This window comes from Phoca vitulina, unplaced genomic scaffold (genome assembly GCF_004348235.1).
Source record: "Phoca vitulina isolate PV1807 unplaced genomic scaffold, GSC_HSeal_1.0 scaffold62, whole genome shotgun sequence".
Classification (NCBI taxonomy): Eukaryota; Metazoa; Chordata; class Mammalia; order Carnivora; family Phocidae; genus Phoca; species Phoca vitulina.
The window spans coordinates 3,571,225-3,596,120 of record NW_022589765.1 but is presented as its reverse complement, the minus strand read 5'-3'; the positions used below and the strand labels follow the sequence as shown (position 1 = coordinate 3,596,120).

Here is a 24,896-nt window from a genome sequence, read left to right as displayed (position 1 = left end):
GTACCTGGGGGCCAAAACAGCTTTGGAGATTGAAATTATAGTGAGCAGCCATTGCCTGGGAGAGCTGTTTCTATAGCAAATTAAATATTAACAATTTGTCAGATATGCCCCCATAAGAAGAGAATGCAAAAAAAAAAAAAAATAGGAAAGGGAAGGGAAGAGGAGGGGAAAGAAGGAGGGGAAAAGGGAGGGAGAAAAAAAGAGAGGAAGGAAGAGAGAAATCGCTGAGCCTGCATCGTGGAGATACAAAGCAGTCCCCTTCCTGAGAAAGGCATCACCTCTAGAGAAATCACATCTCACAGGAAATCTAGAGCATAGCCTGGCTAAATCAAATTTCCCAACTAACGTTCTCTTGAACTACCCAAATGATCCACCCCTCCCTTCTAAAAAAAAAAAAAAAAAAAAAAAAAAAACCTTTGATTTTCTTAGATCCTGAAAGTGAAGAATCAGGTCAGTGATTCTGGTATATGTACTACATGCCCTCTAAAATTGTATACCAAAATAGCCTTTTAGTGGGTGACCTACTTAATAGCCTAAAGTGCAGGAACGTCCTCCTTGTTGTACTTTGTTTTCCTTCTTCTGTTATCAGGAACTTTGGCTTCTTGAGTATGTCACATTTGGTTAAGTCATCTGGGTTTTATAGGGTCTTACACTGGAGGCTGGGATTTTTCAGCATAATGTAATAGAAAATGCAGCGGGTAGAGCTCTGAATTTTATGTAGCTATGGGGTCTTGGGCAATTAAAATACTTATGCTTCAGTTTTCTCATCTACATCATGGGGAAAATAAAACTTGCTCTATCTCACATGATTGGTATAATTGCTCCGAGAGACATAAACTGCTATAGAAAAAAAAAAATAGTCATTATTACCTAACGCTTTCAGGAAAACTAAACTAACATTATTCAAAAGGCCCATTCTCTCTTTTCATGTATCACTTTCTATCTTCCTTTCTTCTATATGTACATTCACAGTATCCCTCAAAATACATACAATTTTTCAGGGAACATTGTTCAAAGAAAAGTTTTAGCAACATCCAGGTAAGGCTAAAGAGTTCATTTCACTTATTTTTTCTCCCTCTTTCAAAGAATTGTTATAGAACTACCAACTCATGATTGTTTACTCTGCCATTTAAGGAATTTCTCCTAGCCCATAAGTACTATGAGGTAGGGCCACGTTTGTCTTGTTCACAGTTATATCTCCAGTGTCCAAGAAAGTACCTGGCACATAGTGTTTGACGGATGGGTGGATGAATGGATGGACGGATGAATGAATGAATATTGAACCAGCACATTTTCAGTAAGTTTCACTGTGATTTTGCAATGCTTCCATCGAGAGGCAAAAAAGTGCCTGCCGCCACATGATAAGATTATTAAAGCACACGTTTTCTAAAGGTTTAAGATAGTGGCTCTCTGCTCAAACCTATTCTGATGATATCATGAATTTGCCATAATTTATTTTTTTATATAAAAATAGATTTCTCATTAAACAAATTATTTAAATTAAGCAACAAATTCAACATGCTGTTTCTTTAGAGGAAACATTTGAAAAAAATGAATTGAATGCTAAGATACAGGGATGTCACTTTTCTCGTTGGTTCCTAACCATTCTTTTGACAAATTTATCCTAATTCACTATACAGATCCTGGTTAGAATGATGGCATTTATAATTCAAACAGTATCATGTTCTTATAAAAGACGCCCCTATCCTCCAAAGGTGTTTTCAACTTTGACTGAGGTTTTTTCATAAAAAGAAACTTCTATAGTCTCCCACAAAATGATACTTCATGCCACTGTCTGGGGTAGAAGAGCCTGTTACACCATTATAACGCTATTCCCTGCAGATTTGATTTTGGCATAAAGTTCATATTGTACTCTATATCCCATGGGTGTGAATGAAAAGACATCAATATGGTACGATTTTTAAAATATAAACAGGTCTTCAATACAGTGTTATATAGCATAACCTCCCCATTTCATGATATAGGTTCTAATTTCCCTGCGAATATTCAAACACTTAGAGGGTAAATATGAATTCTTCTAACATTTCTCTCCAAAGCTCTTTTTTGAACTCTTTCCAACTCTCGGACTACAGCAGAAAAAAAAGACTCAAAGGAGGTACTAATATCTCTCTTTAACAGTTCAACTCTAAGGAAAGCATTCCAAACTTACAGTTCTAAGAATTAACATAGAAAACAGAGCTAGAGACAGATGAAAGAAACCATGAAAGATGGTCAGGGTTCACAGAGAATATTTAGAAATGGTAGATTTTTAATCTAAAAATGAAGAGCACTTTGTATAGGAAGATTTAGGTGTACTAGGCTGAATGAACCACTGACCCGACCTGATACAGCATTCCTATTACTGTATTCTGTTCATGAGGCCCTCCCGTTGGTGGACAGCTGCCTTCATGCAATGACCAATCTATTCACTTTTGAAAAGGTTGCCTCTCGTGGACTTACCTATTCGTGACAGAATAGATCCTCCATCCCCGTAGCATGTATCTGTGGACTGCTTTTGAAAGTCAGGCCCCATAACATGATATGGCTCTGCTGGACATTTAAAACTTATTTGGAGAGGGCGCCTGGGTGGCTCAGTTGGTTAAGCGACTGCCTTCGGCTCAGGTCATGATCCTGGAGTCCCGGGATCGAGTCCCGCATCGGGCTCCCTGCTCGGCAGGGAGTCTGCTTCTCCCTCTGACCCTCCTCCCTCTCATGCTCTCTGTCTCTCATTCTCTCTCTCAAATAAATAAATAAAATCTTTAAAAAAAAATAAAAAATAAAAAAACTTATTTGGAGAGGCAGCAGAGCGGAGAATTTCAGAACCTGGACTTTGGAGCCAGTCGGTGTGGATTCTGTCACTAGCTGTGTGACCTGGGGCAAGTTACTCAACTCTCTGTGCCCCCATTTTCTGGTTGTAAAATGGGGATGGTAACCGTCCGTTAATGACCTAATATAGGCAAAGCTTTTAGAAGATGTCTGACACATAGTGTTTGGGTAGTGCTTTGGTGCTAAATGATGTGTTTTCGCATACATTATCTCATTTGAGCCTCACTATGGGAGGCAGGCAGGGCAGATGTGTTTATCCCAAATTAACAGATGATAAATGGACACTTAGAGACACTCCGATGATTTGTCCAAATGTGGTGCTCCGCTCAATCCTAGTAAGTGGCAAAGCAGGGACAAACTCAGGTCTTCTGACTCCTAGTCCAGTGCTCTTGCCCCTACACTGACCCACCTTCATTAATTTCTAAGTCATTTATTAAATATTTAGTGAAAGCCAGATCCTAGATTAGGCTTGCTCATCAGGTTATGTTGTAAAAACACTTACAAAGCAATTGGAGAAGATCCAGAGAAGAGCAGCAAAAAATGATTAAAGCATTAGAAAACGGGCCCTATGAGGAAAGACTACATGGGGTTGGGGTTGTTTAGGCTGGTGAAAGAGAACCAAGAGGCAGTTTCATCACCATCCTCAAGTATAAAGAGGTATCATAAAGAAGGCACTGGCCAACTCACTCTGCCTGCCTGAGGACGGGACCAGAGCAAATGAGCTTAACTAGGATTAGAGAGTAGGCATTTAAAAGGACTCATTACAAGGAGAGAGGAAACTGGAAGAAAGTAAAAGGTCACCAGTTGAGGCAATGTGGAGGTGAGGCCATTCCAGAATAGTGAAAAATTAAATCTAGAATAGTTTTAAGATTGTTTTCAAGAATAGACAAATATTCTTGAGTTAATCCTGTTTGTTGACAAGTAAATATCCTTATAGAAGATTTATTTTAATGAACAGATAAGGGTATTTCTTAAGTTGCCTCTCCATTGGATATCTAAAAGTTTGTCTCTTTAATTTAAAAACATCCCCCTTCGGGCTTTACTGTGTTTTTATTTTTTTCACAGATAATTCAAAGGGAAATCTCAGCGTAGCCCCTGTTTGAATTATGGCATATGCAAACTTGGTGGGACCCAAACCAACATGTGGCAATGTGCTACTCTCAGGAAAAATACAGAATATATGATTTCCCCTGGAAATATTTCAGGCTAAAATCACCTCATTGTGGATGATGTGAAAGGAACACTTCTTAAGGACAGAATCCTGAAGCAGGTCAATCCTTCAGGCTCCTTTCATTTGAGAACTCTGTCCCTTCAAAGACAGTCATTTTAAGAATGAAACATCCAAGTTAGTAAGTCAGGTCTCTAAAGGTAACAATTTAAGCAAGATGAACACTATTAGGGGCCCTTCTAAAGTATGAGGCCATCACACAAAAGAGACAGTGCTCACTCCAAAGTGTGTGTAGCAATTGGGGTCACTAGAGCACTGTTGCCAATGGCTAGACCTAGGTCAAGTGAATTAAAAATGTTATATAGGCTTATGCCTGCTCCTGGCCTCACTCTCCACTCAACACAGAGTGGCACCATCCAGTTCCTCCCCTCTGTTTGCTCCCCCTTTGCTCCAGCCCTTACTTTCAACGTTCCTTATAGAACATTTAGCTGACTTACCAGTCCATGAGACAGGTTGTGTTAGCATCCCTTCTTCTTGGAAGATTTTGTTTGTGGTACAGTTGAATAAAACACCAGCCTGGGAATCAAATAGACACGACTTCAAATCTTAGCTCTATTACTTCTCTTTTGCATGACTTTGAAAAAGTGACTTAATTTCTTTGAGGCTCAACTTTCTCATCTTGAAAGACCATCCCACTCCCTTCCTTTCTCGTGATCCTCATGTGCTGTGAGGATCACGCAAGATCTGTGGAGAGCACCTGGCACAGCGTCTGGTACCCAGTAGGCACTCAGGAACCGGTAACCGTAGCTATTTGTCCACGAGGGGGAGGTTTTCGTGCTTGTGAAAATTAGTTATTGAGGGACTGTTGCTCCAGAACAGTGTCTTCATGGATTTTCCAAGATATCAGTTCAATCTAAGGTCTTCACATAAGAACAGGGTTTAAGACCTGAGCTAGCCTCAGGTCTCACTAATACGAGTTTAGCATGTTAGGCGACCTCTCTATTTTTCTCTCCAGTGTGATACTGGGTCACACACAGTGATTGATAAGCTCAAGGACTATCTGAGAATTAACTAGATTTTTCAGCATCAATTAAATTAATTAAAGGCATTAAAACCTTGAGCCACCTATGACAACTGGGCATTTTTAATAACAAATAGGTATTAGATGGTTACAAAGTTCCAGATACCACTTTAATCAATGCGTGTGGATATGTGTGTTTATATATCTCCTGTGAGTTAATCCCCGTATTAGCCCTATAAGGTAGATGGGAATATTATCTCCATTTTACAGATGCAGAAATTGAGACATAGAGGTCATACAGCTAATAACTGGTGGAGCCAGAATTTGAATCCGGGGGTCTGACTCCAAATGCTGTGAATCACTGCACTCATCAGCCTTGGGTCTGACTGAGGTTTGCAAGCAAAGTAGATTCAACCCGAGGTTATAAGAGATAAGCATCCTGATGAGGCCTAGAACAGCTTTGTTTACAACAAGCGTTGATAAACAACAAGCATTTCACAGATATTTTCTCCACTTGATGAGGATCCATATTCCATTAACACATGGAATTGAAAATATGCTCCTTAAACCCACCCTCTGGTGAAAAGCTCATTTATGATGAACAAGTTCATTTACTTATGGTGCCAAAACAATCTTCTGCAATGGGCCCCATAAGGGTAGGAATAAATTGTGAGAGGTACTTTATCAGAGTGATATAAAAGTACAACTAGCATTCCTATCTGTGTGCAGTTCTTCTCAGGTAAAGAACCACAGTCTCCATTCTATTACCCCCAGCTGCTCTAGATGTTGCCCATTTCCTCCTTCTCTTGCTAGGGAATAACCTGAATGTAACTGAAAAAGTCTGGAAGGCACAGCTCCTCTTCCCTTCATTAACCCCCAGAAAACCAAGCATAAAATAGGACTCATTCTGGGAAAGCATAAATGCCCACAGGATAAGTGTTTGGGGTGGGTGTTGAGCTTTTCTGGACTGCTAGATTTGAGCAGCAGTCCTCCAAGGGGCATGTTCCTCACGCCCACCCAATATCACCCTTAAACCCAGGTGAGAGGAGCCACTGCCTTGAGCTCCATGCTTTAGAGGGCTCCTCATACCTCAAACACTAAAACACAGTGATGGGTTTTTTTGCCTTTCTGGTCTTGAGAGTTTTTGAACAGTTAGTAGCTGGTTGAACATCAGGGAAAAAAGGGAGTGGGACACATAAGCCAAACTGGGCTCCCCAGATCAGAGCACAAAGGCACATGGGATTAAGGGGGAGTGGGGCAAGGGCAGGGGCAGTGAAGGAGAAATTGACAACTTATGCCATAGGAAACAAGAGAAAAACGACTAATTTTGTTTACAATTGGCCGCCCCAAATCAGCCTAAGTGAAGAAACTTGGCAGATGGGTTTCTCCAGATAACTGTGCTCGCTCCCTCTGTACTACTTGAATGATGTAGTTTTGGAAGACATGTAGAATTGCTTGGCAACTCCAAGTCAGAAAAGTGAGCCTTGGGGCTGGCAAGCTGCTGTCCTTGGCTTCTTGGAGAACTTGACAGCTCCACCCCATCCTGGCTTCAGGTGGCTCCAGTCACCAGGCAGGAGTCCTGGGCCCCCGGGGCTCAGCTTCCACCCCACCCTGCCCTGCCCCAGCCACGTGTGTGGATCTCACAGGCCTGGGAGAGAGCCTGAGTCTTTGAGCATCCTGATCTAGTTCAAGGGCATGGCCTGCAGAGCTTTGGGCGTGTGAAAGGATTTCAATCTAAAATGGAACTAGAGGATCTGAAATGGAGAATCTCACGCATGCGCCTTCAGGAAAATGAAACTTAAGAACTGAGAGGACTGATTTCCCATAAATGCCTGACTTCACAAAGAACCAGAACCTCTCTCCTGACCAATGAACATCCATCAAGAATTTCTGTTCATCCTCAAGCCAGTGAACTTATTGCTGGGACACTGACCAGACTTCCCCACTCTTTGCATTCCTTGCCCATAAATACTGCCCACCCCACACCCTAGACAGACTTGCCTGGAGCTTGCTACAGTTTGCATTTCCTGGAATTGCACTTCCTCTGCTATTCCTGCACAAACTCAATTTCTGGTCATTCGAGCTTGCCTCAGTTTACCTCTTTATTTGGGTTGACAGGTAGATACACAGGCAGGCCAAGGCATACCTTGTTTTTGGACATTTTAACATTTAAATATAGGGTATGTGGTATGTGGTCCTCCATTTGTATTCCTGCCCTGGTTTCCAGAAACGTTAGGGGTGAGCCTGCTCCTATTCACCTATATCTTTAATACCTAAAAACATAAATGCCCCTGTCAAAATGTCCAGTTTATTCCCGAAGAGTAGGTTTTTCTGAACACTCTAGGCTCATTCCGTGTGAATGTAGTTCTCCCAGTCACCTATCATGATATTTGTTTGGTGAGGCAGTTTAGGGAGGGTGCTTTTTCACAGTAATAGAATCTCTTCCTGACTAGCTTAGATGCTATGGAAAGTTAATCAAGTATCTGGTAGAACTGGGATGAGAGTGATATGCCCATCACTCTTGGAAGATTTTTATCCTACTTTTATCTCTTAGGGGTGGGTATAGGCTACTCCAGAGAATCTTTCTGATACTCTCATATCTTTTGCTTTATTCCATAGATATTCCTTTTTACCCTATCCAAAGTCCAAAGGAGAAGATGGTCAGGGGACACAGTTAGGTTAAATTATGGGTCTGGAGGAGCTGTGATAGGGAAATAAATTACTCAATTTTCTCCTCCTTTCCATGCCCACTGCCACAACACACCCTCAAGCACTATGGTCAATTCCTTTCTTTTTTTTAAGATTTTATTTATTTATTTTGGGGGGGGAAGAGCATGAGTGGGGGGAGGGGCAGAAGCAGAGAGAGAGAAAGAATCTCCAGCAGACTTCATGCTGAGCACAGAGCCTGATGCGGGGCTCCATCTCACAACCGGGAGATCATGACCTGAGCTGAAATCAAGAATCGGACGCTTAACCAACTGAGCCAACCAGGAGCCCCTGGTCAATTCCTTTTCAACACTAGAGTTTGTCTAAGAAAGATTCTCTATGCTTAGAATTCCATAGTTCTTCTAGAGACCTGCTTTCAGAGGCATCGTTACAAGCTGAGAGCTAAACATTCTTCTACCACCACGTGGTAGTGGTTCTATACTTCACACTTAGGTCTATGTCCTCCATGACATTCAGATTATATGATGGGCTGGTACTAGATGGGAGATAGTACAGCGACACTAAAGAACCCTTGAACCAAAGCAAAGTGCTATTTATTTACCAGCTGTGTCTACAGGTGGACTAAATGAGAAGTCTTTCAGAATCTTTAAACAAAAAGACACATAAGAGATTTGGCTGGTGTTATTTACCTGGATTTCTAAGGGTGATCTGAGGCCATATCCCCATGATAGAGATGATAGAGAAACAAGGGCCACACAGAATGGGATCTCTTAGAATGGATAAATAATTGCTCACCTATCTAAGAAATCACTGCGTAATTATGAGATAACTCATGAAGAAGAAGGAAGACAAAGGGATCAGACCTCTGGAACAGGCATTGTAATTTACATGGAACACTTCCAAGACAAGGGCCAATCAACTGTTCTGAGGTTAACCTCACACAAGGGCTTATATTAGAGTACTATACTAGGCACTATTGGAAGAAACAGAAGTTCTCTTTCTTTCCTTTTTAAAATTTGTAACAGCCCCTAGCAATGTAAATCAAATGAGAGAGCAGCATATCTCAACAAATGTAAAATAATATAATAAAGACAAAGTCCATATGTGCTGGTAAAATAAAAGAATTAGAAAAGCCCACAGCTGATTTTTGCATATGAGTTTATTCATCATAGAATGTAAGGTCAAAGTGTTTCCAAGACCTTTGCTTCTCCATCCTCTTCCCCCGGGAACACGGTAAGGCCCTTATATAAAAAAAGAGACCCCGTTCCTCTTTGCTTTTCCCTGCTCCCCAATCTCCTAATGGTCATACTTCCAGACCTACATGTAATACATAGCCAAGCACACCCATTGGCCTTCCTTCTTCTCTTACTGTATCTTACGAGATGTTCCCTCTCTTCTCCCACCTCCAACCATTCCAGTTTTCTACCTGAAATGAAATTGGCTGCCTCATACATCCTTTTCAGGGACCTTTCTCATTACTTCACCAATTATGATGTCCCGTGGTCTCTATTTCTTACCTTATTGACATGGTGATTTAAAGCTATTACTTAACATATATTGGACTACCCTAATAAATATTTTGAAGCAAAAATGCACCACAGAATTGCAGAACAGTGTCCCAGAAAGCAGAACCTATGGTTGGATTTCTTAAAATGCTCACAGCTGACATTGTTTCTCTTAAATCCAGCCTAACATCTGGCCTCCAGGCCCTACGTGAATGGGCAGAGCCACACACTTTTACTTGCAAGAAAAGTCTTCTGCATGTTAGGTGATTTCAACACTCACTGGCAGCCCTAAACAAACTTGTTCCCTAAAATGCAAAGATATTTATCCTAAGAGTTAGTAGCAGACACCAGTGTTCTATATTTAGAGATTTTATCTTCGGCTTATTAAAAAAGATGGTCTGATTCTCTGGTCATACTTCACACTAGACTGGCTAGACTGGCTTTGTGACTATTTAGAAACAAATCCCCTCTGGGAAAATAAAGAGAAAAAATTCATTCAAGATCATTACTTTGAAACAGCAAGACACTTGTTTATTTCAGATGATAGAAGCTTTGGTCTCAAAAAGGAACAGCTCTTGCTCAACCAACAGTTCCCTCCCCTTATTTTAAAAAACTGTGGTACCTAATTATTTGCTTGATTATTTCCTATGAGGTTTGGGGGTTTTATTTCAATAAATCAACACAAATTCAAATTAGTTTTCATTAGGGAACCTCGTGACAGTCCTTGGGATGACTGGAGGCATCTTGGAGTTTTATAAAGCAGAGGACAGAGGCCTGGAGACAGACCTGGGTTCTAGCCCCAAGCTGTAGGACTCCAAAGAGTCACTTAATCCCTCTGTGCCTCCATTTCCTAAACTGTATAATGACTGTGTTCTATATGATGGTCCCTTCCAGTTCCAACAGGCTGTGATTCCCAGAGCTGTGAAAAACAAAGTAGGCAATTCGAGAAATATTGAGTCCCAACCTATGTTACCATACATGGTTCTAGATATGGGCAGGGGGGAGGCCATGTCTTTCATGCTATGGTAGTAGGGGTGATAAGGCAATACAGTCGTTCTGGAAGGCAGAGTATGATAAGTATCTAGAACTGTGTGAGTCAACGTTCCTGCTTTCTCAGATTGCCAGGCTGGTGACCATCACGGAATGTTGCTGACTGTGAATCTTGCAAGCCTCAATATCAGTGAGCTTCGCTTAGCCTTGGAGACACGGATGGAGGGGGGAATTGAGATGCTGTGCTCCAAGGCCAGGACACAGCCTGGAAATTTATCATTTACCTCTCTCCTTAGAGTACAGAATAACAAATGCCCCCATTAACAGGATTTTCTGATTGATGAAAGCTGTGCACATAGGTATATGGAAATATCACATCAGCCCTTATTATATCTGGAAAATGACCGGGGGAAATTCCTATCAGGAATTTCTGGTAGTTGGCTTCTGATTAACTGTGGTTTGTTTGTTCCTCACAAGCCTATCCTAAGTTCCCCATTATATCCTTATCCACTGCCATACTCCTGCTCAGGCGCCCTTCACACATAGCAATGTAGAGTAGATTGCAGTAAAGATTTATTCAATCAAAAGACCTTCTCTCCCATCTAGTAATACCAATATTTTAGGATTAAGGCTGGTACCTTATTCCAAAATTCTAAAGATATGAACCAATTCAAATGCAAAAATAAAACTAATACAAATATCTTCCTTTGTTTTGAGTTGATTCCATCACTTAATCAAGTGAGACTGCCGGTCTTCAAAAAAAAAAAAAAAAAAATAGAAAGGAAACATTGACCATGCATAGCTGTTTCATCCCTCCACAGGCAATGAGTACATTTTCAGTTAGCACGGGAGGAAAACACCCTGATAACCTGTTCCTTTGTATGGCTTACATTGTGAATGTGCCGGCTAAGGCTCTACAGGCACTGAGAGTTTGACTAAGTCCTATGCGTTAGAATAACTGCCTTGTAAACATTAATGAATTTTTTAGAATCATCATCCTGCCTTATTAGGAAATTTCCCCAGATTAAGAGCAACAAAAATGTAGCAATTAGAAGGTTCATCACACAGCTGCATGATTACAGGAGCCTTGTCCTAGATTCTAACAGATGCTGTAACAAACAGTTTCATAAGGGCTGCAAGAACCACAGTTTACGACAGCAACACAAAAGCTAATTATTGCCCCCATTGCCACAGGACCCTTATGTTTAAAATAATTTAGATTTCTGGGATTTCCCACAGAGAGACACCAAGCAAAATAAGTGCAGCGATAAAAAATAAAATAGAAGATGCAAACTCACGTTCTTTACTGCCCTAACACTGAAGGCCAATGGCGATTAATTGATCCATGCCAAGGTCTGGACTTTGATGAGACAGAGTGTGGGAAAGAGCCCTTGGTCAGTTTGTTACCAACCACCCCACTGGCCGTTCCGATCAAATCCCATGTCTGTTGGGGCAACCTTCCCTCAGTCCACATCTGTCTCTGCCCAGAGGTTATAACAAAGTGCCAAGTAAGGGGCACCATTCAACAGGCCAGGACCAGGGCTTGGGGAGATTGGTGATGATTACTGTCATGTCACCAGAGGTAGAGGTAAGTGGAAGAGAGAAGTAGCCAGGCACCACTATTCTCTCTCCAACCTTTTAAGATAAATATAGCTACCAAAGAGCCTCCCAAATACACATGAGCCCCCAACACCCTACTCGGGAAAAGAATAGCGGTTGACAAATATCTTCTGAAGTAATCCAGCGCTAGGCCAAAGACCCAAAAGCTGGCTGAGCTCTATCTCAAGATCACCGTGTGACCTTGTACAGCCACCTCACCTTTCATCATCTTAGCGACTTCAGCCATAAAATATAAGAAGCCTTCCCTGCCTGACTAGGATGACATTAAGATGAATCAGACAATTTCTCTAAAGTATTCTAAGATCCTCAGAGAGGGCAAGTCTACACATATCAAGCATAGCAAACATTATAATTAGAGTCACTGCACCTCATTTCTTAAGGAGGAGAAAATGAACAAGGAAAGGAATGTGTGGTCCCTGAGCCTGAGAACTCAAAAAGCATTTAAGCTGCTTCTCTAATCTGAGGCGGGTCTCAAGAGAGGGAGACTGAAGTGAGGGAGTCACCTTAAACGTCTGGATTTGTGAGTGCTACCAAGGGGGTGCCAGGGGCTTTGATTATGGTTTTGTGGACCAAATAGGTCTGTCCTAAACATGGGTATTGTACTCAAACTTCCATGGTTTCACTTCAATTGTTTTCATGCCTTTAATTGCCCCAACAGTGGAAATTCTAGCTCTAGGTGTAAGTGGATCATTATTGGGGACAGGGGCAGGAAGGGTGCCATCTCTTTCAAAGTTCAGCATTGCCAGAAAATGTGCCTGCCGATCTTAAGAATGGGGACACAGAACTGGGTGAACCGATTTGCAAATCAGAACCTTGAAACGATGCTATCTAAAAGACACACACACACACACACACACACACACACACGCACGCAGAGGTAAATAAGAGGGAAGAACCAAAATAGAGTGGGACCTCAGTAACACTGTGTCTTAGATTAAGAGATGAAGATCCGGGGACACTGAATCAGGAGACTTGACGGTCAAAGATGGTACTATCAAAAGCTTCTTAAAGGCCGTTCTTAGGTTCCTTCACTGCTATGTCCTCAACAGCTCTGAGAGTCCTTTTCACTTCTCTTGACCTATTTCACCCTGCTTCACTTGAGAACCTCCTACTCAATAAATCGCTCCTCTTCCCCCTTCCCTGGCCAATATAAAATCAATTGTTGCTTGACAGACTGCTTTGTTGCAGTTTTCTCAAAGGCACAAAGGAAAGAAACACACCTTATTTGTACATGCATTAACTTAATTTCAGTCTCACCCACTCCAGCACAGCGCAATCCTTCAAACTCTGACCCAAACCCCTTCGCTATTTGGTGTCCATGGCAACAACCACCAGGCTGCTCAGAGAGAGTTGCAAGGAGTGACAGGAAAGTGCATCTCCCGACAGAGCCTTTAGCTCCTCTGCATTTGCTATATCAATAGCAGGTGGCAGCGGGTCCCTCCCCAAATCCTCGGGCATTTGCTTTCATTAGGGAGGGGGAATGTTGTTCTCATCTCCTCCCCAGAAGACTTATGGGCTGCTTCTCACACCCAACCTGTTGAAGATACAGCACTAATTGTGGAATACGGAAACCAAGCAGGAGGACAGTTTTTGCCTGAGAAAACTTCCCAGTGGTCTCCTTCCCCAGCGACTCTGTCCCCTGTAGCCTCCACCACAATACCCTGCTTGCTAAACTATAGCCAGTGACCTCGAACCCTCAAAAGACAATACACGTGAAATCCTACCCACTTTTCTTTTATGGTCCTTACCACTCAGTGACCTGAAACTCATTCTCTTAACTTTCTTAAGTCATGTCAATGCATGCATGGCAATCTTGCCATCAAACTGTATTTTTTAAAGAAGGCCTATGTTAATAATGGTCCAGGTACTGGAGGATTTATGAGCCAAGAGAAAATTGTATGGCTTCTCCAAACATAGTGAAAGCTGTTCAGTCTGCAAACTGATTTCATGAGTTCCATTTACCTGCTTTGCTCAGAGTTTAGCTGAAAAGTTGTCAGATGGCGATGAATCTCCCCTTACTGTCGTCCAGAGGAAGACAGGGATGGTTCCATTTGCAATCTCATTTCAACAGAACCCGACATATCTAACAAAGGCTTTTTGCATAAACACGACTAGCTCAGACTGGGTTCTTTATGGAAACTGAAAAGGACCCATTACTTAAGTGTCCTCTTCATAGAATCTACATAAACAGGAATACTACTTGAAGTGGGAGAAACAAGTGAATGGCTTTATCTTCTTAACTGCATGAAAAAAGGAAACAGGGGCGCCTGGGTGGCTCAGATGGTTAAGCGTCTGCCTTCGGCTCAGGTCATGATCCCGGGGTCCCGGGATCGAGTCCCGCATCGGGCTCCCTGCTAGGCGGGGAGCCTGCTTCTCCCTCTGCCTCTGCCTCTCTCTCTCTCTCTCTCTGACTCTCATGAATAAATAAAAAAAAAAAAAAAAAATTACTAGGAGCTTAATACATTTAAAAAAAAAAAAAAAAAGAAAAAAGGAAACAGAAGACTCTTACGCACAGTCCCCTCTAGCAGATCTGCTGAAATTTAAGGAGATGGTTTCAAGATCTCCTTGAAAGCAAGACAACATTCCTATTCATGCTGCCTATGTCTGTTGTCCTAAACAAGAACTAGTAAGAAGTTGAAAGAAAAAAATAAAAAACAAATAAGACATGGTTCCAGCCCTTAAGGAGCTCGTGGTTCAGTAGGGAAGCAGTGAAGTAAACAGATGATCGTGGTCTAGTGTGATAAGGGGAACACAGATCCTCCTGGAATGCAGAAGAAACATGCCTCCTTCAGCCTGACCTGGAGATCAGGGAGGCCTTTTCCTGATGATTTGTTGAACTGAGTCTTCAAGGACCCGATAGTTCATCTGGTTTGGTGAAAGGGGGTGGAATTTCTATTCGCATAGGTATGATAAATGCCACTTACTACTTGTCAGAGTGAATGCTAATAAGCTAGGATGTCATAAAGCAGAATGGTAGAAACTTGATACCAAGAAGAACACGGGCTAAATTGGCCAAAACATGACTCTACCTTTCGTCATGACCTTGACCTTTTGATCCCCAAGAAATGGGATTTTTCCACCAGGAAATGCAGTACCATGGTCTCCAGAATGAGAGGCTTCTACTTAGGGATTAAACCACACTATCATTTTACAGAGAAGACACTGACTGAGGTGAAAAAGCAAGGATTTAAACCCAGATCTGATTTTATTTATTTATTTATTTATTTATTTAATTTTTAAACCCAGATCTGATTTTAGAGTCCATACTCTTCATGGCACAGCACCCAAGATTATGCCAATACATGGACCAAATAGAAATCTACAGATGGGTTCCCCTGAATAGGTCACCAGCCTCCTCACCCCATCCCACTTCCCGCCCAACTGCCTGGAATTAGTGTATAGGTTAAGATAATCTGTTCATAGGAAAGCATACTACCCCAGAAAGATAATATTTGAAGTTAATGCACTTCTCATCCTTCTTACTTGTATTTCGAGTCATCTTCTTTCTCATCATCCACAAACATTGATTGAATACGTGCCCACAGTTCACTGTGCTGAATGATGAAACAAGTTTAAACTGAGGCCCTGCCCTCAAGGACCCAGAGTCTAATCGGGATGGCAGAACACATGCCTAAATCGGGTACATCATCAGTAGTCTGAAAGATGAGAGCTAGAAACCACCTAGGAATTCACAGGACAGAGTAATTACTAGCCAACCCAACTAGAGTCTAGGCTTCGTGAGGGCAGGGTTTTTTTATGTTTTGTTCACTGTTGTAGCCCCAGCATCCAAAACAGTTTGGAACCTAGTAAGTGCTCAATAAATATCTGTTGCATTAAATAAATAGCTTCTTAACTTTTTAGTAAAAAAAAAAAGTCCTGACATGTATCACTTGGAGAATAATTGCCAGTCCTGCACACACTGCATATTGTGCCTTTTATTCATTCTGCGTGCACTACCGGAACTCCCCGGGGAGATTTCTAGAAAGGACGGCTCAGTCTATAACTTAAACCTTTGCAAAATCCTAGCAGAGTTGTGTCCTCTGCTGCTCCCTACCATGGATGAGCGTTTCCCAGTGATGAAGGGTAATGTGGAGCCAGGGTTTTTTGTTCGTTTATTTGTTCATTATGACCTCGAGCTCTTTTCAGTAAAAGGCACGGCCCTTCAATAACAATGCAATTCTGGGAGACACAACTCCATTATTTACTTGGCTCATCTAACAAGGCAGAATGCAGACTCTGATTTAAAAGCAAGCTCCTTAAGTGAGTTTTGGTTAGGCTTGAAGGATAAACAGTTGTGATTACTGTCAGTAGGCATAGGTTGTAAATCTGTCTTAGATGTTTATATTCCATTAAGAGGGACTCAAATGGGTATCACAATACAATTCCCTTTAAAAAGTGGAATCAAGGGGGAAAAAGCAGCTTCAAAAGCAGTCGTTCATGCAGCCCAACCTGGTCAAATTCTTGGTCTTCCAAGGCTTTGAACTAGGTTAGGAGTTTTTCGCTTATATTGTTTTTACCACTGTACAAATTCTTATTAATTTGGCTTCCAGGGCTGGGGAAGATATGGGCAATTAGAATGTACCAGAACACTGTAGGGAAACCCAAGCATTCATATAAAAAAACAAGTGGGGATAATACCATCCTACTCTCACCGTGATGGACACTGACCTCATGGAACCACAGGGCTGTGCTAGCATGTAATTTCAAGTCTAAGATTTATTTTAACATGAATGGAGAAGGATCCAATTTCATAATCTGACTTCTTCCAAAAACCCATAAAGCCGAAATCATTTTCAGCTCCGTGGGTACACCCCCCAAGAAAGTAGAACATCACGTACCACCACACGGATATGGGGCTGAACAGACCACCCACTCTGACCCTTTCTCCTTTCGAGAGGTATCGTTCAGAAGGTACCTGGTTTATGACAGAGTCTCAGGGAAAAATAAAGAGGTCCATACGTAGGGCCTTCTACTCTCAAATCAAGAATCTTTGATTGGGAAACTCTCCTGGCTTAAAGCAAGAATACACACTGCCCCATAGATCTTTCCATATTTTTTCAAAGATTTTTTGCAACGTATCTCCTTCAAACTTCAGAGGTAGGTAGGGTGAATAGTGTTTTCTTGATTATGTAGATGAGAAACAGACATAGGAAGGTTAAATAACTTGCCTGAGATCACATGGTTCAGAGGGATGAGTTTCTTTAAACCTTATTTCAAAAAGAGCTAGACCCATTTTACCCACCGCCTCTGGAAGGATGCATTTGGAAAAGCAGCAAATGAAACTCTTGTTACACCATAGTACCTATGCCCTGCCCCTGTCAGCTCCCCTGCTTTAGAAAGGTAGGGCTAATAACCTTTACTTTGGGCTCGGGCATTTCTCTTTCCCCCTTCCCCACTCTGTTTCCTGAAAGAACAATTAAGATCCATCTGGGACTAATTACAGCGATTCTTGAATTTGAACTTGCAGCCATTACCCAATTGAGGTCACTTATTTTAAATTAACTTGCCTGGTCAGGACATAGGTTTGGTTATCTTCAGAGCCCAGTGCAGAGAGACACCAGCTCGCTCAGACTTTTAATTAACTAGCTAAATAACCTGCACTGTGACAAACTGCCTCTGATTTGATGGAGTCATTCATTTGCATGCAGACACGGATCAAAATACATTGTCAGAGCTTCAGGGACTGAGTCCTAGAAACATTCGCACAGTCTCTCATTCAAGGCTGTGAGCCTCTTCCCTTTGGTTCCCCCCTAATTATTTTTCCTAGGCTTTTGTTCTGATTATCCAGCATTCATCACAAGTGCAGCTTGCGATGAAACAATGACAACCCATGCTGTACGCTGAGAGGGAATCGAAAATTGGAGTCAGGATCATATGAACCAGGCCCACGGCTTTGAGAAATAATTAGGGGAAACCAAAGGGAAATTCCCAGGATGCCCTGCAACAAAGGAGAATTTCCAAAGATTCAGGCCATAACTGCTCCCCTGTTAGGTAATAATACATAATAACAGTAGGTCCTCAGTCTTTGTTGTATTAAATTCATAGTGGGAGCTGATCATCCCACAGTCATAATAATAGTTCTTATAATCAGGAATGATTAGTAGAGCTGCTACCCCGATGACTGGGCTTTGGATTCAGACAGATCTGATTTCGACTCCAGGCTCCATCGTTTCCTGCCTGTGAGGCCTCGGGCAAGTTACCCAACTTCTCTGGGCTTCGGTTTCTTGACATGGAAGATGAAATTAATACTAGTACCTACCTTCAAGGGTTGTGGTGAGGATCCAATGAGGTAAAGCATGTGAAAAATCAGTTTCCACCATGCCTTGTACATGGTAAATGCTCAATAAATGTGAGCTTATGTTTGTCTTCTGTTCTGTCCCGCCACCAGGCCTTTGTCCAAGGCATCTTCCCACCCGGGATCCTCTTCTCCCTTCTCTCTGCCAGCAACAGCCCCCTGCCCCCAATCATTCAAAATCCAGTCTACAAGGCATCTTCTTCTCCAGAAGAGAGCCTTCCCTGCGTCTGAACTTGTTCAATGCCCATCCCCTCAATATGCTTTTCTCGATTTTATATTACTTTAAATGGCACCTTCTTCTACCACTTCCTAAGGAACCTGGACTTTTCTCCAAGGTGTACTTAAGCCTTCCGTGTTCGAAACATCTATTAAGCATCACCTCGGTGCCATACACTGGGGCTCTGTGCTGTGGGGTACATGAGATGAGGAAACACATAGGGATGGGAAAGAGGGAATCCCTTTAAAGCTCACGTGTTCTGCTAGAAACCTTAAATGCATTTCTTCAGTTAGGCCTCACAATAACCTTAAGAAGTAGGTGCCGTTATGATTCCTACTTTAGATGTGGGAACTGAGATTCAGAGAGGTAAAATGACTTGTCCAAGGCCACTCAGCTAACAAAGAGGAAGAACTGGTGCCCTAGGTCAGTCTGACTCCAGGGTCCACTCCCACCGCCATGATGTTCTCCTGCTCACCTCAGGTTGTTTTTTTTTTCATCCGTTGCAATGATGCATGGCAAAGCAATAGGTAAACTGTAAGGTGCAGTACGTGTGACTTAAGGGTCACTGCAGTTGTAGCAAGTGCTGGGGATGCCCTACCCATGGCCCCTTGGCACTAGCCTTTGTTATCCACACCAGCGGTCTCCTATCAAAAGCACATGTTATTCTCCATTGGAAGCCTTTCTCCCAGCCTGAGAGTGAGACAAGTCAGAAGTGTTGGGCAGGGAGCACCTGGGTGGCTCAGTCAGTTAAGCATCTGCCTTCGGCTCAGGTCATGATCCCAGGGTCCTGGGATCAAGCCCCATGCCGGGCTCCCTGCTCAGCAGGGAGTCTGCTTCTCTCTCTCTCCCTCTGCTCCTCCCCCAGTTCCTGCTCGCTCACGCTCTCTCTCTCTCGCAAATAAATAAATAAAATTTTTTTAAAAAAGAAGCCCTGGGCAGTAATTAATACTCCTGATGGAAGCTATCAGCCAATGGTGAATAGGGAGTGAAGGACAAAGGCCCCAGCTTCCCAGCCCTCACACACCACCCCCAGAGGTACTCAGAGCTAACCTGCTCCAGAAAGCCCCTGGACTGGCTTCTTTCCCTTTGCTGTCTCATTTCCTCACTCCCCTACCAGCGCTTCCTGGAATCCCAACTTCTGGCCCTCAAATCTTTGTCTCAAGAGTCCGCCTCTGGTGCAGTCCTGTCTAAAACAAGAATCTGTCAGAGATTCCTCCTTTGGCTCCTGTCCCCAGGAGTCTGTGTGAGTGTCCTCATGCTGCCCCCTGCCCTTCCCATGGAAGCTTCTCAAGGGAGTACCTCATAAGCCCAGTGTCTCCCTTCTTTTTTTTTTTTTTAAGATTTTATTTATTTATTTGACAGAGAGAGACACAGCAAGAGAGGGAACACAAGCGGGGGGAGTGGGAGAGGGAGAAGCAGGCTTCCTGCAGAGCAGGGAGCCCGATGCGGGACTCGATCCCAGGACTTCGGGATCATGACCCGAGCCGAAGGCAGACGCCCAACGACTGAGCCACCCAGGTGCCCCCCAGTGTCTCCCGTCTTATCTCCTTTCATGAAAATCCCATCATTGAGGATCCTTTTAGCTTTTCAAAGTGCATTTATTACCATATGGAAAGGTAGTTCTAGATTTCAGTGTGCATCAGAATCAACCAAGTGTCCAATGCAGACTCCCTGGCCCTGACCCAGACTTTCTGAATCAGGCTCTCCGGAGAGGTGCTCAGGTGCCTGCACTGTCATACGCTCTCCAGCTGATCCCCACAGCATGCGCTTTGAGGAATACTGTCCTAAGACATTACTGTAGCCTGGGCCTCCAAGGAATGTGAACTGTGTTCCTCATGTTCTCCCTGCCCCCAAGGCCTCTGTGGATTCAGACAGGGAAGCCTGGAATTGCTCTGCCCCCTTGCTCCAGAAATGAAGCGTGGATAAAGCCATGGACCAGTTGTTACTGGCAGTGTGGGGCGGCCTGAGACTCCCGGGCAACTGTCTACCATGCAGAGAAGAGATCCATCTCACAGACTCTGCCAAATTTCTGCTCTCACCTTTCTCGCTACCCATTCCCAACCCCCATTCTCTCCTGTGCTACAAACCCTGTGATGACTACAGGTGCTCGGTTCAATAATGGCCTGTGTGCGCTTCTTTGTCTCTGGGTAGAACCCTGCCCCACCTCCAGCCCCCCACACGCATGTTCTCAACCATGGTTTCTGCGTGGTTTGGATTCCTGGTCCCGATCAATGTTGGAGGCCGGAGAGGAGAGGGCGGTGGAAGGTGACAGTGTGGGTTACTTTGTTGTTGGTTTACCCCCTCCCCGCTTCTTGTCCTTTTTTCACCCTCGAGTCAAATGCCTGAACCCTGCATGCAAACTTCAGCTCCTTCCTTGCACCTCCAACCCCGTGCTGTCCTGACCAGTGGCTCCAATACCCCCTCTGCACCAAGTTCTGATGCCTCTCCTTTTCCCTAACCCCACAGCAGTAGGAAACCACGTTTGCACATTTTGAGAGTAAGGGACATGAAATCAGGGAAGCCTTCATGGAAGAGGCTGCATATGAGCAGGCCTTGAAGGACAGATGTGATTTCTGTGGAAAAGGATGGAGGGAGGGAGCATTACAATAGGAATAAGGAAGGGAAAACATAATGAATATAGGATAAGCATCAGGCACTATGTTAAGAACGATGGGTATTAAAGAGGGCACGTGATGTGATGAGCACTGGGTGTTATACGCAACTAATGAATCGTTGAGAACACAACATCAAAAACTAATGATGTACTATGTTGGCTAATTGAACATAATTTTTAAAAAAAGAACTATAGGTACATTATTTCATTTACTCCTAGCTGCAATTCTATGAAGTAGGTACTAATGACAGACCCATTTAACAGATGAGTATACTGAAACACAGTTTAAGTGAATTGCTCAAAGCTACACAGCTATGAAAGGGCAAAGTAGAGAGTCTAACCCGGGCAGTCTACCCTGTGCTCTTGACCACCCGACTCAGCTCCCTATCCACTATTATGTTCTCTGTTCTACAGATGGAAAACTGAGTCTGAGAGGTTAAGTAACTCGCCCACGGTTACACAGCTTGTAACTGGCAAAGCTGGAACACATTGCCCTTAGCAGATCCCATTCTATTTACCACATAACCACTTATGCCCCTTCTAACTTAGCTTTTCCAACCAATCATTTCATTCACAATTTCTTCCGGAGCCAGCCCTGGCTGCCATCACAACAAATGCCTATTTGGCCTAAATGAAAATCTTTCCTCTTGTGTGTGAGCACTGTAAAACGGCGAGGCTCTCCTGAAATCAAGAGAAATAGCCCTCCGAAAGACATCTCTCTTTGTTTTCAAAATAGCATCCTCTTTAAATTACCTGTTTGTCAGATTCCCACTTTATAAAAACCACAGGAAAAAATTCTTTAGGTCTTTAGTTTGGAGACAAAGCACTTTCTATCTCAAGTGGGTTATGAGTTAATCATGCTCTCCTCAGCTGTACCTTGTACATTTTTCCGTCCTCATACTTCTCCCGCTGGGTTGTAATTGTCTGTTAACTTGGCAGTCTTTCCGCCTCTGGTGTTGAGATCCTCCAGGCTTGGGACCAAGTTTTGGTGACCTCTGTCTCCCCAGCGTCTGGCCCCAGGATTTGCACAGAGCAGGCATTCAACAAATGTCCATTAGAAGAAGAGATGAATGAAAGATGTGGTTAAGGGAGGCAACTCTTCCATCCACTAGGAACATCAATCCATATTCCTTTTGAGTCCAGTGGCGTGCAGGTGTGGTGTACGGGTAAACTGGCTCTCAAGGGGGAAAAGCCCTGATTTGTCACGTTGGCTGATGTTTATAGTGTAAATACTCCCACCATGGCTGATTTCAAGCTACCAATGGCTTAATAAATGGCTCACAAAATTCCTGAATATTTAATGATCGGCTTTCAGGAGCCCCCTGTTTTGGGCTGAAAGTCTGTAATTCTGCCTACAGTGCTTGAACTGTTATCACGTCAGTAGGATCACAAAGGTAGATAAGCTTTCAGAGTGGGGAAGATAATGCCAAATTCAAATAGCAAGAGTCAAAGACCAAAGCAAACCAAACATTTGAGAATTAGGAGAATTCTATGTTTGGCCTGCCATGAACGAAGCCTCTGTCATTTGTCATCCATCGCCAAATGGAGAGACACTTCGATGACATGGGTCTTAGAAGATGGAGAAATCTGCCAAGTAAGCAACTCTCCTAAAAAACAAAGGCCCCCCCAAATATACTGGGTTTCTGAGAGATATTTCCTTTTATTTGAAAATATAAACTTATTCACTCCCTTCTTTCAACAATCAGAAAATCTCCCAGATTGGGGTGTCGAATGCTGGAAGCATTGCACAAACAGAAGATTCATTCCCAGAGGCATAATTAGGGAGTTCTAAGGAGAACATCTCATTCTCCATATCCCCACATTAAATGTTCTTTCCTCTCTCCTCCCAACATGGAGGCTCCATCATTCTGGGCTGAACCTGAGTTTCTAATACTCTACCCAGCCACCCATGGCTCAATTTTGCACACCGTACGGAGCTAATGGGTAAATGGCAGGATTTGAATCCAGACCCATCTGGCTCTTTCTAGTACATCACCTTTAATAAGTACAAATTTTTTTCCAGGCTTTAAGGGTGATTCGGATCACATCTATAAAGAAAAGTATAAACACTATAAGGTGTCATTTTAGGTGCAGTACTAGAGTTGTTGATGCTGATAAATACCTAAAGATGGGAAAGTGTGACTCGTGCGGGAATGAAGGAAGTCCTGCATTAGTCCACCTATCCCCAAGTGGTTACAGTTGAAAACAACAAATATTTGAGTGACTACTCAGCTGTATGCCAGAGGTTGCCATTCCTTTTTTTTTTTTTAATTCAAGAAATGAAAAAAAAATACAAGGAATGAGTCCACTGGCACTCTCAAGCCTTCTACTTACCAGCTGTATAGTTCTCCAAGTAGGTCTTAGGAATCCAGGATTATAGCGCTTTGGTCCTAAATGATTTTGCAAAATCTACAAAGAAAAAAGATACCATTTGCTATTTAGAATAAAGTTGGAAATATTAAAGCCAAAGTTGTAAGCGTGAACATAAAATAACTGACAGTAAATTTCATAAAAGAATATGTGAAGAACTCTGGTATATAAAAATGTATTGTTTAGGGGCACCTGGGTGGTTCAGCCGGTTAAGCGTCTGACTCCTGGTTTTGACTCAGGTCATGATCTCGGGGTCGTGAGATTGAGCCCTGTGTTAGGTTCCGCACTCAGCATGGAGTCTGCTTGAGATTGTCTGTCCCACTCCCTCTGCCCCTCCCCCCACCAAATAAATAATAAATCTTTTTTTAAATAAAAAATAAAAATGTATTGTAAAATAAATTATCACTGATTTGGGGGGATAGCCAATACAAATGCAGAGAGACTACAAAAGTCATACATATGGGTATATACGTTGAAGAGAAACTAAGGTCCTTTTTGCCGTATTATTCTAGGTTGAATACTAATTAAAATCACCCTACCTTACCTACCTGAAGAAACATCTAGAATATTTCCAACTATAAATAGGGTACTGTGAAAGATCTTCCAGATGAAGTACTCCAAGAAAAGGCACAGTGTTTGGAAATGCATCATTTTACAGGAAGTTCTGGTGGAAAGGTCCCGGTGTTTTAAGTATTCATTATTGGCCCCCTGACCAAGGACTCTAACCGCTCCAAGCTGCTGGACTTCCTGGGTAAGGCACTACATGTAAATTGCCTTAGGAAATGTTTTCGTAATTTTCCAGATTTGTCATTTGTACCCAGTCCTGGGCATTGTTACCTCCAAAACACTGCCCATCATTTTGCTCCCTTACAAAACTCATGAACCTTTGAAAGTAGGCAGGGATACTCAAGATTTGAACCACCAGACAAATTAACCTTATTTTGTCAGGACAGGGAGACGCAATCTACATTCTCTTTGCCAAAGAGGGGCGGCTTTAAGGCATTATTTCCCAGCACCCCTTGTAGTATACCGCAGGATTTTCGGTAACATCTGGATGAATAGATTTTATTTCTATACAGTTGTATTTCTTTTCTTGCATGTAGTTTCATGGATATTATTGCTTTCGACATGGCTAAATTTAAGAAAAGGAGTAGCTATAAAGATATATATGAAGTAACTAATAGTCCGGCGGGATGTGGATAGGACACAAATGGAAGTCTGTGAAGGAATGAAATTTGAAAAATATTGTTTCCGGGTTAATACAGTGAGGTGTTCCCCCCAAGGTCAACATGCACTGAAATGGTCCCTTATCCACAGGAGCGAGAGTAATCTGTTGCTCCTTTAACTTACCCGTGGCCATATATTGCCTCTCATTTGTACGTTCTCTTTGCCTCTCCTGCTGTTTAGCATTAAATCTTCTGTATATTCCATTCAGTCATAGTGGATGCACTGTTCAAGTCTGGGAAGTGAAACTTCCCAAAGACGTGTTCTCTGGTGAAATCCTTGTCCTCTAATCCTCATATCCAAGCATTTTATTTGATGCTTTATTCTATTGCCTCCACTCTGCATAAGCTTCCCCTCTAGACAGCATAAGCACTGATGA

The 24,896-nt window shown here is 42.7% G+C and overlaps 1 protein-coding gene across 8 annotated transcripts in view; it reads left to right on the top strand.

The window, feature by feature from the left end:
• GRIA3 (glutamate ionotropic receptor AMPA type subunit 3) overlaps nt 1-24,896 on the top strand; it is a 275,987-nt gene that overhangs the window by 133,628 nt on the left and 117,463 nt on the right. The gene's annotated exons all lie outside the window — the stretch shown is intronic.